Here is a 19,899-nt window from a genome sequence, read left to right on the forward strand (position 1 = left end):
AATTGATTTACTTTTGAGGTCATCAGCTGAAGAAGTAAAAGTTAGGGACAGAAGTGCTGTAAACAAATAATATGGTAATTATAATTCACTGCTGAATGTTTGTCCCAGTTAAGAACTCTGTGTTCAGATTTTTCTTCACTGTGAGCGACTGTCAACATTTCACCTGCCCCATCTAATAGGTGCAGTTGGGTGATGCAAGTCACTTGCTCCTTTGCTCAGTTATTTCCTCCCTGTTCAATGAATACTTAGCCAATCTAAAAATAAATGCAAATTAGTCTGTAAATACTATCTTTGGGCTGCACGCTTCTAGGTAGAAGCAAATTCAGCCTACCATTGTGTATGTGTGATAAAATGAAATCTGTGCATTGATTTTTTTCCCCTGCTTTGAACTCTAGGCCGTCTTGTATTTCTGGCTGCTGCTAGAACAATGAGGCTGTATCTGACAGCAGAAGTGGACTTTAAAAGGCAGAATATAAATATTTGGAATGTGCACAGGGAAACGAGTCTTACTTCTTCCTTTTTGCAACAACAGTCAGTCCTGCTCTTCATTGAAAATTTGCCAAAATTCAAGTTACTGTTTTTGAACTGAAGAAACAAAGCAAATGAGAAAATGTGCCACCTTGAAAACAGATCTCCTGCTGTGAATGCAGCAGTTCAGTAGCAGGGACTTGATCCTGGGTGTTCTGTGGTGTCAGGGGTACTGGAGGCTCCTGCAGAGCCTGGGAGCTGCACGACTGAGCCCTGGAGATCCCTGCAGATGTGTTACACCAGACCCGGTACAGTGTCGTAGCTCTGAAGTTGTCATCCTGCACCTGCTCATACTGTTGAGGGGCTCATTCAGACTAAGGAGAAAAGTCAGAGTAATACACGAAGTTAAAATACCTCCTTTCCCCACCATGCCAAAAGGAAAGCAGGGCTCACCCTGCCTAAGGCCGACTGGCTGGTGTTGCACCACGGCTGTTTCTGTGCTTCCCTCCCGGCGAGTGTGAGTGCTGCCTGCTGCAGGCTGCAGAAAGCGTCTCGCCTGTCGCTGGCTGGGGACAGGGCAACTTGTGAGCTGCATTGAGGAGATTATGAGCTCTGTGTAAGCACCTTTAGTATCCACCAGGCTCCCATTTTGTTTGTAAGCCCAGTCTCTCCTTCTGCTATCTTAATTGCCTCCACATTCCACACTCGGCTGCAGTTGGAAGCGGTGATGTTGCAAGGCTGTCCATAGAAGGTTACTAAACATTGATGACCCTTGGTTATCGGGAAGAACTTATCTTGCCAGCTGTTTTCAAGAGAAGAAGAGATGTAGAAGGCAAAGCTATGTCAGTGAACGTCCCTGAATACTTCAAAAGCCCCCAAATTCCCTGGCAAACAGTGATCAAAAGGAAAAATTTCCAAAGCTGGGAAAGGCAAACAGCATTTTTTGTTTTGTCTAATTCTGTTTATTTCTTGTGCAACTGTAACAGAAACTTTTGCAAAATCTCTGAGCTGTATCTCATAGCTATATCTCCTGAATTTGCACACCACACAGACAATGGAAAGTATAGTGCTTAAACAAATGAGGCTGTTTGTGTACGTGTGTGTAGATAAAGGCAGGCATGTAGGGTTGGACAGGGATAGGAATTGCTCTGACTAGACACTTGGACCACAAGGTTCTCCTTTCTTATATGTTAACACACTGAATTTGTGTGTGAAGGAAATACATCTTGGGGCTGCTGGAGGGAGAGAAAAAGGTTCATCCCTAAACCTGCTTCAGGCCAAGGGAAAATAAAGAAATACAGGTCAATGTACAAACTCAGTTTTCTGGCAAGCATAAAGCTCTGAAAACTTTTTAAATCTGTATCATTATCTAATAAAAAAAAAATATACACTAAACTTGACTGGGTACACAGGAACGCCGGGGTAGCAGCAAGTAGATCCAAATTTGAAAGCCTGTTAATTCATTTTTATTCTCTCACATGTTAATGTTATCAGTGACGACTTCAGAGTCAGATTTTAGGTTAGTATTTATTAATATGTAAACCTACATGTTCAAGTAAGTCATTCCCAACAGTTAACTAATTATTAGCGTGGTGTGATTTACGCAATGCTAACATCGTTAAAGGATGATATGCTCTACTCCCTCTTGTGAAGTTTTGTTTCAGGAGGGAGAGATATTGTCTACAGTATTTTTTTCATTTCACCTGAATTCTTATTTCATCTTGGCTTAACCTGATTTTCATAAGACCCTAGTTTGTGTTTGTCTCTTTGGACAACCTACAGCTAAATTAGTGTCTGTCAGGCAGGGTTATGCAATGTTATATATTGCCTTAAAACTCCATCATTCAGCATAAACCAAAGAGTTTCAGTTCCAAGAATCTAGAAGCTTTCTCTTTTGTGAAGTGTTTTGATTCCCTCCTCAAAGCCAGCAGCATGTTTGATACCATTGGGCATCTCCATTCAAGTGAAGAAAAACACTTGAAATTGTAGAAATGTAACAATATTAAGCTACAACCTTTGCCAATGAAGTCTAATCCAGTAAATTATGTGAAATTTCTACCTTTAGCTCCCTAGTAGCATAAATACTTCTATGATAACTGAATCCATCAAGTCCGTGACTTTTTCCACACCATGCAAGAACCATAAACTTCAGAAATAGTCTAGATTTGTCTTTTACTAATTTAAAAATAGAAAGCAAAAAGGCATCATGTGCCTGAGCAGTGTCTTACAAGTAGTGTGCAAAGTAATCATGGTCGGTGTCAGTGTGGTCCTGGTACGATGCGTGTGAGCACATGCTTGTAGTGCTCTACTGACTTCAGAGCAGCTTTGTGCATGCCTCAAGAAATTATTTCATGGTCAGGCTTGAAAAATCTTGGTAACAATCAAGTGTTGAATGTGGCTCAGAGGTAAAATAGCAAAAAGCACTGAGCACGGTTTAGGGATCCAGTCTCAGGTGAGCCCTTTCTTGTGTCACAGGCTGGGAAGCCAAAAATGCGTATTTTTTCCGGAATGATCTGGCATGAGTTTTAGTGAAATAATCTTTCATGTTTTCCTCTGCAGCCCTTTCCACAGCGCCTCCTACTCATCTGTGCTTCTCTGCTCTTTCCTTCAGCACCTTCACCTGACTCTCTCCATTTCCCTAATGACCATTGTATATCAACTATTTAACAAGCTGCTGGCCTGACAGTACTCTGAACTGCTCATTTGCAGGAGCTGATTTATCTAATGTCTTCAATTTGTGAAAAATCGCTTGAGTTCACTACTGACATCAGTTTCCTCTCAGTGCAATTAATTTCATCTACGGTGAATACACCCTGGCGAAGCTTAAGTCTTGGCTTTCCTCTTGCCTTCTTTTTTCCTTGAATCTGTATTGCACTTCACTGCTCTTTACTGCATACCTTGTCCCTTGATAGTCTCCTTCACAACTTTTGATTAATTTTCTGCTTTATCATAACCATATATTATCTTGGACTCCTCTTTCAACATTTTCCTTTGTAATCATACCTGTTTCAGAGGCTTTCTTATTGGTACTGCCTGATGACTGTGCTTCTGATCTCTCAGCCTGCTACAGAAGAAAGCCAGCATCTGCTCATGCAAATCTGTGCCAATGCTTGTTTATTACTCCCTCCAAACCACAAAGTTTTTCCTCGAAACAAATATTGTCAAAAGAGAAATGAGACTGAGTGGGGCAGTCAGTAGAAACAACACATCCAAATGAGTATACATTATTTTGCAGTGTGTCCCGTATCTCATTTAGATACCTCTTGGCATATGCAAAAACTGCCCAGGACACATGGCTCTGCTACCTCGCCCTCTGCCCAGCTGCCTGCCTCTGTAGCCTGCTGGCTGCTCCCCTTCCCCTAGCGACAGTATTTGTGTTGACATTGCAGTGGCAGTGCCTGGTAACAGGATCCGCTATTTACATGTATTGCAGGACATGACTCCTGCCCTGGCCCTGCTCTCAGAGTAGGGTCTCTTGCTCCACATGCTGAACCCCTGCATTTAGATGAAAGATACAAGGAGTTGAAACCTTGTTGGAAACAGAGTAGGCTGCTGTCGATTCACAATTTTTTAAGTTAATACTATTCCCAAGTTTCTTTTCGTCAATAAAAAAAAAACATTCACTCTACTGGATCTGGGTAGAATTCATGGGGATAATCAGCAACTACAAGCAGATCACAATTACTAATTCACTGCAGCATTCCTAGAACATACTGTTTCCATTGCTGGATTGTTACATTGGCATTTAAATTATTAAAGCTGCATAATAACAAGTCATACGTTCTCCCTGGAGGACCTGAAACATTCTGACATTTCTGTTAATGAAAATGCTTCAAAAATATTTTTTTAAAAAAGTTTTCATGAAGTGCCATAGGAGCATGCAACCAGGTTAATAGGCAACTACATGTCCACTCAATTTAGGAAAAGATTAGCAACTTTGAGCAAAGCTTGTTGGGATGCCTTTGAGAGCATTTTTCGTTTCTTCATTCAGATATATATGTGTTTATGCAGGCTTCTCAGGTCAAAATCAGTTCTCTTGAGTTACTATTTTTAAGAGCGCTTAAGATTAGTGCTTGATTTAGTACAAATTCTTTACAGCTTACTCTGCAATATGTTTTTCCAGTCCTGCTCTTTAACCCCCATTCAAGTGACTTGATTTGGATGAAAACTGATTACGATGTCCACGTTCTGGTGTTCCATCCCAGCCTGCTTCCTTCCCTCCTCCGCACAGGCGGGGTTGTTGTGCTTGGCTGCCTCTTGCAGGGGCTTGAGAGGCACAGAGGGCCACTATCTCCCCCCACTTCCATGCTTGTGGTGCTGGGGGAGGCAGCTCCCTGTAGCCACAGCATCATGGGCGCATGAGTGCCATGCATGCTGCTTCTTACTTTTTCCACCTGAATTTAGGTTTATCCCGATTACTTTTTCTGCACATGTGGAAGCCACTCCAGAAGAAACCAAACAAGTTCACTCAGTGATAGAGGGCCTGGTCCAGTGTCGATTGAAGCCAAAGAAATATTTCCGTTGACTTCAGAGGAGGCTGGGTGTGGGGAGGAGGAGAAGGAGGAGGAGGAGGAAAGAGTGCCAGAGAGGCTGATAGGCAGCTGCTGTGCCTGCAGCCAGTGAGACCAGCCTTCTTTTGGGCAGCTTCCATCATCTCCACCACCAGTACTGGGGTTTTTCATCTCCATTTTTAAGGAAAAAGCAATAGTTGTTCATGTGCAATATTGCAATTTGCTAAAACAAAGCTATTGTGCAAGACATGACATTTATTTTACTGTAAGATTTCTTGTCATACTCTGTCCTAATAGGGTGCACATCAAAACATACTCGACTGGTAAAGGCTTCTCTTTTGGGACAGAGACACTGTGTGATGTCTCTTCTACCCTCAGGACCGGAGTTATTTTTAAGCTTACTCCTATCAGGTAGTTCCTTGCCCTGAACTTTCTAGACTACTTGTTCATGCAGTATTTTTAGTACGTGTGTCCGTTGTTCTTCCTATGGGAAATTGCTTAAGGTTTTACACTGAAGGGAGAGGTGAGACAAAGTAGTGATGAACGAATTTGGTGGGATGGTTTCTGCTGTTGAATGACAAAACACACCTGAGGTAAGAACCAAACTCTGTAGGAGAGACCAGAATAAGCTTGATGCCCCTGCCTGCTGATGGAGAACAACCCACCATGCCTGGGTTCAGCAGTGCAAGGAGAAGGAGAAGGCTGGGAAGGTAATAAATACCCTGACCTGGCATCATCCTAGGGATTTAGGCTGCCTGCTGCTGCTGCTGAGAGTCCATAGCAGCTGGGTGCCTCATTTTTGGGAGAGTTTTTGGAAAAAAATCTCTCTCCTAATTGCACCAAGGAAAACCAGTAACTGGAGTGTCAGCCTGAGTATACACTAAAAAACCAGATCAATTAGTTCGATTTGTTTGATGTCAATTTATTAATTTTTATATGCATTTTATTATTTGGTAGAAATTCTTTGGCATGCCCACACAGAAAGTATCTGAAGGCTTACAGATATAAGCATGACTCAATGTCATTTTTAGCAAAACAAATTAACCCTGCAGATGCTGAATGATATGGGCTTATCATTTTTCTTGCCAGCATTGTTTTCAAGCAAACCAGCATTCCATATATAGTTTTCTTCTTTTAAATACCTTCACAGAAGACAGATTACTTCCCATAAATTTAGGTGCATATTTTGTGCATAATACTCTTATCTCAAAGCACACCTCAGATATCAGTATTTTCTGAGTAGAGTAGTAGTACTTCAAATGGTCTGAATAAGGAGTTCATTTATGTTACCAGCACCAGATCATCCAGTGCCCCACTAGTTGTCCATCAGTGTCCACTCAGATGTTCATCTAGTCTAGCAACTCCTTCGGACATCTGTTGCTGAGGGACTTCTGTGCAATGACTTGTCCACTGTGGAGGTTTTGTCTGTCTTCAGCAGTGAAACTCCAGTGGACATGGGGGATCACATGCTCCCAATATTGGCCAGGAGGATTATCCTATTTGTTTAAAAGCTCTTACACTGCTTAGCATAAGTTTCCTTTTATTCAGTAAAATTAAAAAATATTAAGACTTAGATTTGATGAACTACAGTTTTGCTAAACCTATATTATGCAGAGGCACACACAGACCTCTTTTTTTTGTAGACTGCACTCAGTTGTCTTTCCTCATGATGGTGCCATAGTCTTCCCGCCAGGGTGAAAAGCCTCCAATCATTCTCTGAAAATATATATAGAAATCGGATACCTAAATCCACACAGTGAAGGTCAGCATGGGATGTTCTTTATGCTACTACTGCATTTCCCATTACGTGGTTTCTACATGCTTAAATTCTCAATGCACATTGCAAAGACACTGTTATAATGAAGGTCGTGTAAGTCCACAGCCAGGCAAGAAACAGGACCCACTTCCTTCACTTCAGACCACATCCTTAAGAACTCTGGGCCATGTTTTGTCTCTGTTGAACATCCTTCAGCAAGGTACTGTCACTTTCTTTTTAGTAGTCTTTGCTTCTTACCACTGACAACCAAATGTGGGCATCCCTACATGTCTCTGACTATTACACCCATATTGTCTGTGGCCTCTAATTGAGATTTGGGTTTTTCTCAGCAGTGAAAGAGCCACAGAGTCCTTAACCTATTAAAACAGTATTTAAATTAAAGCGAAGCAGATGTCACTTTCTGCTGGAGATCAGCCCTTACATACAGAGCTCTTCTTTTGCACATGGGGCCTAATTGGTTTATATGATGGTTCCCCTTGGGATATTTGGGACTTGGATCAGTAACCCAGGGCCACATCATGCTAAAGCATTCAGTTGCGACAGGCACCACTAGAATCTCACTGCCTTTCATGTAGTGTTATGCTTTCTAAGCTGTTATGGCGTACTCAGAAGTGGTTCAGCTTGGCTGAAAGGTGCAGCTCCTTCCCCCAGGACATCTGTGTCACTGTTGTTGTCATTTATTTTCTCTCCTTTGTCACATACCCAGTAATGAGGCTTAGTTACCCAATAGCCATGATCTGTCTGCACAGAAATGCCAGACCAAGGAGAATTGATTCTTACCTCCACAGTTGTCAAAGGATGTTCCTCTTAAGCTAAGCTGTAACATAATAAATTACATCAGTAGCTATTTCTAGGTAGAGCTACCTTTATATATAAACTCTACAGTCTGGGAAGCTTGCATGGAACGTTGGTTTTTTTCCATTATAATTTGTATTTGTGCTGCTGGTGCAGGCAGATCAATTTTGGCTCCTGATTTTATTTTTTCCTTTCTTTCTGCTATGTCACTGCTCTGTTTTTCAGACAATGTGCCAAACTAAAATTAATCCAGTGTCAGGAGAGCAGTAAGAATTACCAACAAAGAAGACTAAAGCAAGGTACGGTTTGTAAATACTGGTAGCAAAGGAAGGAAATTCACTTTTTCTCCCACTTCAATCTATCAAGTCTCTTGGGTGAATTATTCATGCCGTTTTCACCTCGGCTGTATTAAAAAAGGTGTAGCAACAGCACAGCCTTGCCTGAGAGTCATTTTCTTTCTACAGCCTTTCACACACACTCTAAGGGATGGCTTCTTAGGAATGACCTTTTTTTAATCCTGTGGCCTCCCTTCATGCAGCTCAATCCCTGCAACTGCAACACAAATCCAATAGAATAACCGCCATAATGAATGTGGCTCAATTTCTGATGTTACTGGTGTGTATCTGCTCTTTTTGCTTTTTTGCCCTCAGAAGGAAAGCAAAGAATAAAGACCAGCTGGGGATACTCTCATCACTTCATGTCATTTTTCTAATTAGCCCTTAGGATTCTTCCAGGAGTCTCCAGGGGCTGAGCCTAATCAAAGGCTGGAGATACTGTCAGGAAGCAGTGCATTCATTCAGAGAGTGTGCTGTCCTCCTGACACTGCTTGTACTTCCTTTCAAGTTCTTTTAAGCATCCTTTTAATTCCCTTATTGCTCTTTTAACCTCCTTGTTTGCCTGCAACTATCAAGGAGCAAAGGAATAGGAAGTCTCAGCAGTTTCTTCACATGTCACAGTACCAAGGGAGAAGAACTGAGAAGTAATAGGGCTTAGAAAGAATATCCTTCTTCAGTCCAAGAATGAAGCATCTGATTATTCAGCCTTTAAGCAAACTGCAAAATGACAAGCCAAATCACCCTCAGGTTCCATATTTTTATATTGAAGCTGTATCTTTTTGAAGCATATGTGTTCAGTATAATGCCAGTGGTATGTTCAAGTCGAGTCAGTAAGATTAGGGCTCAGAAACGGTCCACAGAGTTATTCTTTGAATATCTTTTGAGCATAGAAATCATCTCAAATCACACTTCAGATACCAGTAAATATCCTCTGAAATACAAGCTGATGTATGTCATTCTTGTCCCAGTACTGTAATTTAGTGAGACTTTTTAATTGTGATATGACGAAGAGAGATTTTATGGCAATTTTGAATAAGATTTTGTTTAAGAAAAACCATTACTAAAATGGAGCTTTGTCCTACAAAACCAATCTGGGTCATTTCTCAGCATGCACTGAAAGCGAAAGACGATGGACCTGTCAGTCAGGGAGCACAACCTCTTTGAAAGCAGACACCACTTACCAAACTTCATCAGGAAAGAGTGATGCTCCTGAGTGTCTAAGCACAATGTACTCAGTTTGATCAAGAACCACCCAAAGACAACTCTCATGCCACTTCAGCCATGAATTCAGGAAGAAATCTCTCCTTTTTTAAAACATAAAATAAAAACTTCAGGATTTTGAGCTAAAAAAAAAGTTAAGCTAAAAATCATGTCAATTCCTTTCATTAGTAGGGATTGGGTATCCGTTCCCTGATCTCATATCTTCTTTACAAGCAGTTTTCCTACTTTGATTTCCATCCTGCTTGTTTTATCTGCACTTTGTGCCTTGGCAGGGACAAGGTATAGGAGCAGAAGACTTCTTCATAGCAGTCAGCAGTCCTCTCTGACTTCCCATTTTTGTAGTAGTCTCTGTTTTCTGAATTTAGGAGGACTAAAGAGAGCGTCGAAAGAAAAGAGGTGGCAGCATGTGCTACAACTCTTTGCAGAAAATGGAGTTGATTTTGCAACAGAAGAGATGTGTGTGCTTAGGTAATCTTTACCTAGAGGCTGCCATCTTTTTATCATTGTGATCCTTTTGAAATGACTGTCTGGCATTTAATTAAAAATAATTTATTAAATTATTTCATTTATTAAATATAAATAATATAAAATATAAATATATACATATATACATATATAAAATAAATATATAATATAAATATTCAAATATTTAAATAGAAATATATAAATAAATTATTTCATTTAATAAATTATTTTTGTTGTTTCACATTCTCTGAGAGCCTGCGGCCCATAGGAAGGACGTGATATATGTGTTTCCTCTTCCTAAGACAGTCACAGGCTCTTCTGCAATAGGAGCCAAGTTTCCTTCAGCAACAGCAGCAATTCAGTTCCACATTTTCCCCTCAGTTTTCTGCATCACAAATTTGCATGCTGAGGTTTCCTTCTCCCTGGCTTTAACCTCATTCCCATCTTCACCACCCGCTTTTGGTAGTGTCTGGTGTTTAGTTAGTGCCAGTTCCCTGTTTTGTACTGTTAACCTGCTGCAGGAACCTGGTCTAGGGCATCACCTTGCATAAAATACAGTTTTTATGCTGCTGAAAGACGGATTTAGTGTTGCTACGATTATTGCTTTAAACACAAGTATTCCCAGGAAATTACTGCTTTGTTCTTATCTAGCCCTGTTGTGCTTTTTCACAAAGAATATGCACTATATGCTTTCAGACTTATACTAAATGAACATGAATCAGCAAAGCCACATATGCTTTCAGTACAGCAGAATGTTGTTGACAGTATTTTTTTTTTTTTTTTTTAATCAAAAAAAGGCCCAATCCCAAGTTTTGGCAGGCTCAGCAAGAGAGTTTTTTAAATTACCATTTTGGGGCATCCTGCCATCTTTCTTAGTGTACACTGCCTTCCTGTTTATGCCCTTCACTCCCCCAGAACCAGTGGGGGGGGCAAGGGGGAGAAATTATGCCTAATTTGAAGCCAGCCTATGGAGAAAGGTGCGAGATTGAAAGTAGTTTTGTGGTAAATACAGATGTCCTGTTTAAAAATAAATAATTTCTCTCAGCAATGCCTTTTTGGCTTGCCGAGCTTCCAGAGAGCGTTAAGGGCTATGATAAGTTGGCATTGCTGCTGCGGTATCGTAGCAACTCCAACAAATCAAGACTGCGCCCTCAAACAATGAATCATTCATTTAGAAACCATATCTTCTCCTTCCCTTACTTGTGAAAGATTTATTCCTTTCAGGAGGAAAATTTATATCCACCATACAGACATAGGCTGCACAATACCTCGTGGAGTGTGTACAATAGCTTTGGAGGGATTGCTCAGGGCATTGCCTTCTGCCAAGGCAGTCATTTTAAAGAAGTCTGAAAAAGGCAGCAGTGGTAGATGTTTGGATAGCTGCCACTCTCCAAAGCTGCTTGCCTTCAACCTCTGCATTTTACCTGTCTTGCTGAAGGGAATTAACGTCACATCATTATATCTTTGGGTTTAGCTGTTTCTAGTAAGGTAGGTGAATCACCTAGTGAGCCAGCAGCTGAAAGTAATGATACTGCCAAGTTACTTACTAATGATCTGCCTCTAACAAGCACCTAAGCTATAAGCAGGAGGAAAAAAAAGTGATTATTTTCTTACTGGGAAATCCAAGCTGAGCACATTGCTAAGAAACACATCGAAAGAGCCGGCTTAAAACGCACTAAGTCAGATTTCCTAAACGCTGCTAGGCAGCTTTAAAATGTAAAATGTCTGAGAACCGCTGTAAGAAGCCCTCTGAATGAGAAGGCTGTGAAGAAGAAAAGTGCCTTTCCAGGTCTGTGTCCAGTTGCTGAATTAATAACAGCATCAGAGCACAGGCTTTCTTTTTCCTTTGATGTGCAGATTGAAAGAGGGGACTTGGCTTAGAACATGTGAGCCAGTTTAGTTAAATAGAAATACAGAAGTGAAATGTCTTTGCAGAGTAAGAAGGTCTAGCTCTGGACTTAGGCCCATCAGAGAAGTAATATAGTGAAGTAATTTGATTAAATTAATAAATACAGGCATATGCCATACTTAGGCTTGTTGACAACAAAGTAAGCAATAAAAAAATTGCTACGGCATCCAGTGTAATCAAATTTTATTATACTTGTCATGCTAGTTCTTGAATATTAGTTCAGGTTTTTCAGAGTTGACAAATCTCCAGATTCAAAAGTTGAAAACATGTGCTCCAAAGGGTTAAAAGAAACCCAAACCTTTATTTTTTTAAGCTAATCAACAGATATTTTTAGATCAGATGTAGATTTTTTCTTATTGCTCCAGTAATTCTAAAGCACTAGGGCTGCTGTGCTGCCTTTTTTCTTTAATTTGTGCATGGCAAGTTTTTCAATCCTCACTGAAGGATTTGAAAGATAAGGTGAAAGAAAACTTGGCAAAAACACTTCTTCAATGTATGGCTGACACTGTCGATAAAGAAATCCTCATTTCCCCTTTCTCCGCCTCCAGTTTTTTTTTCCAGAGCTGTGCAGAAGAACAATGATGAGTGGGTAGTTTCATTGGCAAGTACTTTCTTTTCTTCATTGGACACAGAGTGCCTGATAGTTCACTTAAAGTACTTTATGTGGAAGGTTGATACCTGCATGTGCTGGCTTTGGCCAGGATAGAAGTAAATTTCTTCATAGTAACTGGTATGAGGCCGTGTTTTGGGTTTGTGTTGAAAACAGTGTTGATAATTCAAGGAAGTTATTGCTGAGCAGTGCTTGCCCAGAGCTAAGGCCTTTTCTGCTCCTTACCCCACCAGCCAGGGGTCTAGTGGTGCACAAGAAGTTGGGAGGGGACACAGCCAGGACAGCTGACTCCAGCCGACACAAGGAGATGTTCCAGACCATGTGCCATGATGCTCAGCATACAAAGGTCTGAGGCAAGAAGGAAGAGGGAACATTTGGATGGTGTCATCTGTCTTCCCAAGTTACCTTTATGCATGATGGAGCCCTGCTTTCATGGGGATGGCTGAGCACCTCCTTGCCCATGGGAAGTGGTGAATGAATTGCTGTTCTGCTTTGCTTGTGTGTGTGTCTTTTGCTTTTGCTAATAAATTGTCTTTATCTCAACCCCTGAATTTTCCCACTTGACCTTTCCCATTCTCTCCCATATCACAATGGAGGGGTGGAGTGATCAAGTGGCTATGTGGGTTTGACCCCAGCTGATGGTCTGAGGTCAAATCACAAGCACTGCTCCCTCACAGTGTAGAAAACTTTAAACACAGCAACTATTTGTGCTTTGTTTTAACCGTGAAGCAGTGGAGAATTAAAATGACCTCAATCATTCACTGCTTTCTTAAGGAAGCATCAGGTTATCTGTTGCACGTCACTGTAGAAGAGGATAGTAGACCAGTGGCAGATAAGCTCTTTTGAAAAAGCTCATGGTGATGCCTTTCAAAGCCATAGTGTCCCAGTTTGGTTTTTTTTAACATGAAGTCTTTTTGTTCCTATTTCAAGTTGAGGGAAATAATACACGCTGAAAAAGTCATGATCGGGGCTGAACCTACTTTAAGTCTAGCACTTGGAAAGGACTTCTGATGCACACAAAACTACAAATATATATCTCTGGTTATAGGATCATCGCTGGTACGCAACCAAATTTCAGTCAGTGCATTACAGCCCTTAGTTTATTTTCTCTCCATCATCAAAAAAGGCTGGAAACAGTGTTTTTGGTTATCAAAATGTCTTAATTAAAACTAAATATGTGCAGCGTTGCTAAGCAAGTATAGAGGAGGCACTCTCCATGCTGAAAGGTCTGGTCCTTGAGGAGCAAGGAGATTAGAAGAAAACATTCCTGCAGTATTTGCAAATAAGTCTGTGGTCTGGCTTCCAGTTCCTTAGAGTTACATAGTGTATGTGCATTATTTTCTGTTCACCATCTGGAAAAAAGTTACTAGCTTTCTAGGGAATTGCTTGTATCCTCACTCTTCTTTGGCAAATAAGGGAGAGAGGTTTGAGAGGTTAACCTCTAGCAGAAAGGTTTTTAAAGGTAGGACTGTTCGCTACGGAAGGAGGCAACCACCTAATTTTCCATTTCAGATCAGCTCAAATTGTTTAGTTGAATTTCAGCCTTAATTAAACAGAACTTCAGAGTAGTGGTTTTAATCACCACTGTCTGGTTTGGCTCACAAATTTGAAAGTGTTGTTGAAATCCATAATAGAATTGTAAGTTTTTTCTTACATGGGGATGGATTTTATTTTATTTTTTTAAGTTAATGCCATCCTTTGTCTCCTGGCCACTAGTACGTTACAGTGCCGCCTCTGAAGAGAAGACAAGAAGCACTGAACTTCTCTAGCCAAAGGCGAAAGCAGTTACTCTCTGTGGAACCCATGTGACTGCTTAGAACATTATATTGTCTTCACTTAGAAGGAGTGAATATTCCTTTCTCTCTATCAGATACCTTCTAAAGCTGTTTATGCTTTACTTCTCTGGGGAGTAGAATGGCAGGTTTTCATTCATCATCTGCCAAATTGGCTGTATCAGATTTTCATATCTGGCATTTGAAGTCATGACTGCCCTCGTGCCCATGAAAAACTGAAGACACTTTGATAAATTAAATGAAATCTTAGTCTTGATGACCTTTTCCTTGTTAGAAGAGCTTGTTTTTTTGGACTATGGCCTCTGGCCTTCAAGTGTAGTATCAGATTTTTCCACTCGTGTGCTGTGAGTACTTAGTCATCAGGAAGTTCACTGCCAGACAAATCATAGCTCTGCCTTTCCTGTTGTCACTTTTTAGTACCATTCTTTGAACTATTCATGTGCTGATGAGTTTTTCAGCAACAAATGCAGGGGAATTAAGTTCATGATTCCTCAGTGAACTGCTCACCACATATACTTCTTCAAAGAACTGAAAAAATGGAAGAGACAGTTTTTAATTACTCAGAAGAAGTTTACTTCTCCTTCCTCCAGACATTTACAGGATGTTTATCTTCACTTTAGCAGTCATTCGCTCTCAGACATGCAGATGAACACTACTCCCAAAGGGGCAAAGTGAATAAACTTTGGTTCATTGACTGGTCTGTGGTAGGAAGAACAGAAAACTGTAAGAAACCTTTCCATCTAGGTCTAATTGGCAAGAAAGAAAAGGGAAAAAAATACATGAGTTGCTATCTTCAGGAATTCAAACCTTCTGCCCTGAAGTATATTAAACTTAGAAAATATATTAGTATACCACAAAACCCACAGGACAGATTTCAGTTGACTCCACCTAGATTTTGGTGGCAAAACATCCTGGCCACATAAACCAGTGGAGCGTTTTGTATGGAAATGTTGGCTTCAGCAGTTATTACTCACAAGTCAAAACAGAAAGATTTATTCCATTTTCCATTTCAGTTTTCCTCCGTCTTATAACCTCATGAGAAGAGCTTCCTTCTTTTCAGTTTATCCAGATGCAAATACCTATAGAAAGTTGAAGGTGAAGAATTCTTTCTGAAGCTTCTTCCTGCTGCATTTTTCACACAGAAGCTTGTTGGAAAAGATTTGTAGAGTCAGAGAGGATGCTTGGGATTCACCTGTGAAGCATCTGCAGCTGCTGTGGAAAACAAATGCAGCCACTTTTATGGTCAGGCATTTTGGCTAAGTTTTTTCCCAGTACATACATTTTCTTAAAGTAATACTTTAGAGCAGGTAAATGCATTGGAAGAGACTGTGGTCTAATGTGGTGAGGCTCTGTAGCCCTAGAAGATCAAAAAGTGTAAGGCAAACAAAAGAAAGTCAAGCAAAAGCAAAACAGAGTAATGAAAGCACAAAGGGGGATGGTGTTACGTAAAAAAAGTCTTTCTTACCAGTGGACTGAGGTATCAAACTAATTAGGGTCTTTTTCATTCCTAGCCTAGCTTTTGAGCAAGGCTCAAACCATGTGGAGGTACAGCAACTGGCTCCTATACCTAGCTGGGGTAGGACATCTCGTGCCTTTCCCTGTCTTTCTGAGGTTTAAGCAGGTGACGAAGAACACAGATCCTGTCACACACTTACTAAAGTGATCTTCAGACTCCTCACCCTACCAAGCCTAACCACCTTATTAAATGCAAAGTTCTCAAGATGTTGTACGTTAAAAAAAACAACAAAAAGTCCTTAATCAAATTTCTCATTATCTTGACTTGCAGTGCACACAGAGTTATCTTCATCGTATCTTTTAATAAATATTCATCTGTTCTCTTTGCACATGTAGTCAAGTAAGACAGTGAGGCTGATAAAATATTGGTTTAACTGATGCTAAAGGAGATAACTTGGGCATGGCTAATAAAAGCTGAAGCCAGCATGATTAAAAGAAAAAAAAAAAGAAGACGATATTGTAAGCATAACAATATTGAATGGTTCTGTCTGCTTCAATGCAAACGCAGCGTACGCAGAAAGAAGAGCTGGGTGCTGTGGTGGTTGAGAGCACAGGAACGTAGGGCTAATGTGGTTGTGACCCATCCCTCCCTTACAAGCTTTTTTGAAAGGCTATGCATTTGTTCTGTTACTTGTTAAAGAGAAAGGGGAAATGGGGAGGCAAAGAGGAAGCCGTAACCATAGTGTGGGGTGAAAAAAATTGGACTATATAAAAACCCCAACAACCAAACTCAAAACCTGCCCTTACATAGCAGATCTGTTGCACACATGTGCCAGGCTTTCAGCAGCACTGAAACGTACTGCCTCAGAGGCTGACCCAGCTGTTTGGTGTTAGCAAACAGCTGGAGACCTAAGGGAAAACACCTCTGAGATGTGACCTGGAGAACCTAAGCCAGAGCCCTCTGCCAAAGTTGTTCTTTGGAGCATCCCCTGCAAAAGGAGGTGAGGCCTCCTTGTTTGAAGTCTGGTTTTGGGGGTGTTTTCTTGTCCTCATGCTGCATGTTGTACTGAAAGAGGGGGTGAAATGGGACAAGCAATCCAAACGACATTGGTACTTGTGATAATAATTTCAAAATAAGATGTAGGCACTCCTTTGTTTTCCAGGCTGTTTCCCTACCTTCAAGTGCACAAGATACATATATTGCTGAAAGGGATCATGCCACATATCTTTTTGCCCTTGTTACCTTTGGAAGAAAACCAGTTTTCTGTTTCAGTGGTTAGAGACCTGTCTTCTAAACTTCAGCCAGATAGTATGCCAGCCCTGTTTATACCCATTTGTTCTAAGGCCAGCACTGTCTTCTGAATTAAATGACACTTTTTCCCTGTTTTTTCCATTATGGTTATGTTGAAACAGAGCAGCCTCTAAGCCTGCTCTTTGCAATGGAAAACAACCTCTTCTGGTTTCCACTCACTTGATCAGGTTTCTCTGTACCCCTGGATCAACTTAGTAACCTTCCACTGAATTGGGGATGCTCTGAAAGCCTCCTTGATCCCGTGGAGAAGAAACGGGAAAAAATATTTCTCAGTCTCTACCAGAAATGCCTCACCAGTTCTCCAAATGCATTTGCCTTTTTCCATGTCTGCATCACCCTGCCAGTCAGTCACTTGGCAGTGTGTTAGTACACCTAGTCTAACTGAAAAGTTCCTGGCTCATGCCAGAAATTCTTGTTATTGGTCTCCAGTATTTGGCTTGGCACTTTCAACTTTTTATTACACAAGTCTCAAGGCTATCTGTGCACGTGGTACTTACTAGATTTGCATCCTTAGCATGTATAATCTGCGTATTCTCAGTGTTTGTGATGTGGTGAATGAAAATTAATGGAAGTGCTAAAGAACATCAGCTTGATCTTCAGCAGCCCCACCAGTAAATTCCTTTGAGGCCTGTGAATCTCCTTTCAGCATTGCTGATTGCATTTCTCTTTGAGCCAGCCCCGTAAGCATTTCAGAGGTCCTCTTCTAATCCATGTAATTATTCAGTCTGATGAATCCTCTCCTATGTGATACCATATCAGATGCTGTTACCTAATCAGATTGTACAAACACCAGCATGACAAATTAATTAAACCCCCTGAAATTTCATGCACTGCTTCTTTCAAAGGTTTACAGTGTAGACTGTCTAGCTGTTGTCTGGACCCTGCATAGAGCATACTGAGTATGGCTTCAGTCCTCAGCTTTGCTTGTGTTCACTGTTGTTGCATTTGCTGAAAATACAGTGGGAAGTATTCTTTTGGTTTGGGGATAATGTTTATTCCAGTTTGAACCATTTCAAGTTATAAGAGGAGGAGGAGAATGTTCTACTTCATTGGCTGTTTTCTGAAGTGTTCATCGTTGCTTTCTCTCCTATGTAAGCATTGCTTGAAGATTTCCTCTCTTTTTTTTGTTTTGTTTTTTGTTTTGTTTTCACTGCTGCAGTATGCAAGTTTGGTTGTTTACTCGACGAGGGCAAAGTACGTAATGTGGTCAGAATGCACTGGAGTACCAGTGCCAGCAGTACTCCCACAGACCCATGCAAAGGCATCTGCAGCAGACTGGGATTTTTTGTGAGCTGAAACCAACAGTCCTGCTTCCCACTGACTTGGTAGCGTTCCACTATGAGATCCACCATCTCCTTGAAAATAAAATGTGTGTGTACAGCCAAATAGGCTTCTCAAAAGAACATTTGCAACAGGCTTGCAGCTTTGTTTGTCCCAGCTGACTTCATGGTCTCCTCTGTGGTTACTACTCTTGAAAGAGATGCACAAGTAGAGATGTGTGCTCTAGTGGAAAAGAGAAAAATGATGAGTCTCTGAGCCATACCTTGCAACTCTTTTGTGGTATGAGGTCTTCAAATTGCTTCCTCTCTAAGCCTGATAAGCCTTTTCTCATAGTATCTTTCAAACCTGGCCTCTCCCTCTGTTTCACATCTGGCACCGCAGGCACGACTGCCTGTGCATTTTCTATATGGTTTGCTGCCTTCCTGCTACCAACAAATTGCTCCTCTCTGTCCCAGGCAAGTTTGGTAAACATGCCAAATTCACAGTGCTGAGCACCCCAAAGAATTCACTGATTTATCACCAAACCAACACACCTTAGTGTCCAAAAATATTTTAAATGTTGTGAAGCATAAGAATTTAGACTGTATGTAATTCTTCAAAACAGAATATCTCTTCTTGCTCTGACCTGGATTTCACTTTCCTCTTTCAAAATCTAATTTATTCCAAACTACTTTGTCCTCATGGAAAACCATGATCTATGGCATGACAGAATGCTGGCACTGAAACAACAAACAAATGTGTGATATTAACATCAGGTCATTTAGGAGCAGGAGGTTTTGGTAATTTGGTCAAGGTCCACTGTAGGCTTGCTTTGCAGTTTATTAGTTTGCTGTAGGCAGACAACCCAGCCTGAAATCAGAAAGTTGGAAAGGCCCTGGGCAAGGGCTTCCAGGGTCACAGGGACAGTGAGTCACTCGCCAGCCTCTGCACAGGCCCTCACTGTAGCTATGGCACTTTGGCTTGCTTTATACGTTGCACAGTCGTACAGTACAAAACCTCTTTGAACTCATGGGTGCTTTAAGCTACTTCAGTTCTCCCAGTCTCTAGAGAAGAGCAGTAATCCTCGTCTGAACCAACATTAAATAAACAAGCAGATAAATGTACTTTTTACAATTCTTTCATCATAGCACAATGTAAATTGTGAAGTACTGCAAATAAACACTGCTCCAAAATGTAAACTTGCATGGAAGATTACAGCACATTTGTGCCCTCAAATATCCAACATAGGACAGAAAGCAAAGAGTATTACTTGACTGAAACTTCAAGACTGTTTCACCTAGCAGCTGTAAGAGAAACATGTCCAAATTGTACAAAACAAGACTTGTGATTTCTGTCATGACTACAGATAGCAGGGCTGAGAGTTGTTAGCAACCTTTAGAACATACTATCTTTGGAATATTAAAAGCAATATTGAATTCTACAAAGCCAAGCTTAGTTGCACCACTTCATGTAGAACTGTACCATTCCTTCTTTCCATTGCTGGTATAATTTCACCTGTTTAAGTTTGTGAAGCTGGACAAAATGAGAGGGGGAGTCGTGACACTTGCTGCACCCTTCCATGTCTTCTGGTGATACACCTGGAAGAGCAGAAGCACCCAAAGAAAGCTATTCTACAAGGAAAAAGCACGTTTTGATTTGCACTGATTTCAGAGTCTACTGGATCAGGTCCTACCGCTTGCATAAAATAGCACTTTAAATACATTTACTTACCATTCTGAAACATGAGTTTGAAAAAAGCTTATATTATCACAGTACTGCTTGAAGCCCCATCTTAAAAGGGCCCGTGGCTCTTATAAAATTCTAACCAAAAAATACAATGGCCTTTTTCAGAGGCTTTTCTCTTTATTTTGTACTTTATAGCCCTTCTTTCTTTCCCAGAGGTGTTGGCAGCTGTTCCAATGCTGGCTGCAAGTGTGCTATCCCAGTGCAGGCAGCAGGGATGGGCCTGGCTGAGTAATTGCTCTGCT

At 40.9% G+C, this 19,899-nt stretch overlaps 1 protein-coding gene across 1 annotated transcript in view; it reads left to right on the forward strand.

Moving 5' to 3' along the window:
- ANKH (ANKH inorganic pyrophosphate transport regulator) overlaps positions 1–19,899 on the forward strand; it is a 107,916-nt gene that overhangs the window by 20,935 nt on the left and 67,082 nt on the right. The window lies entirely within an intron of this gene.

Source organism: Corvus moneduloides, chromosome 1 (genome assembly GCF_009650955.1).
Source record: "Corvus moneduloides isolate bCorMon1 chromosome 1, bCorMon1.pri, whole genome shotgun sequence".
Lineage (NCBI taxonomy): Eukaryota > Metazoa > Chordata > Aves > Passeriformes > Corvidae > Corvus > Corvus moneduloides.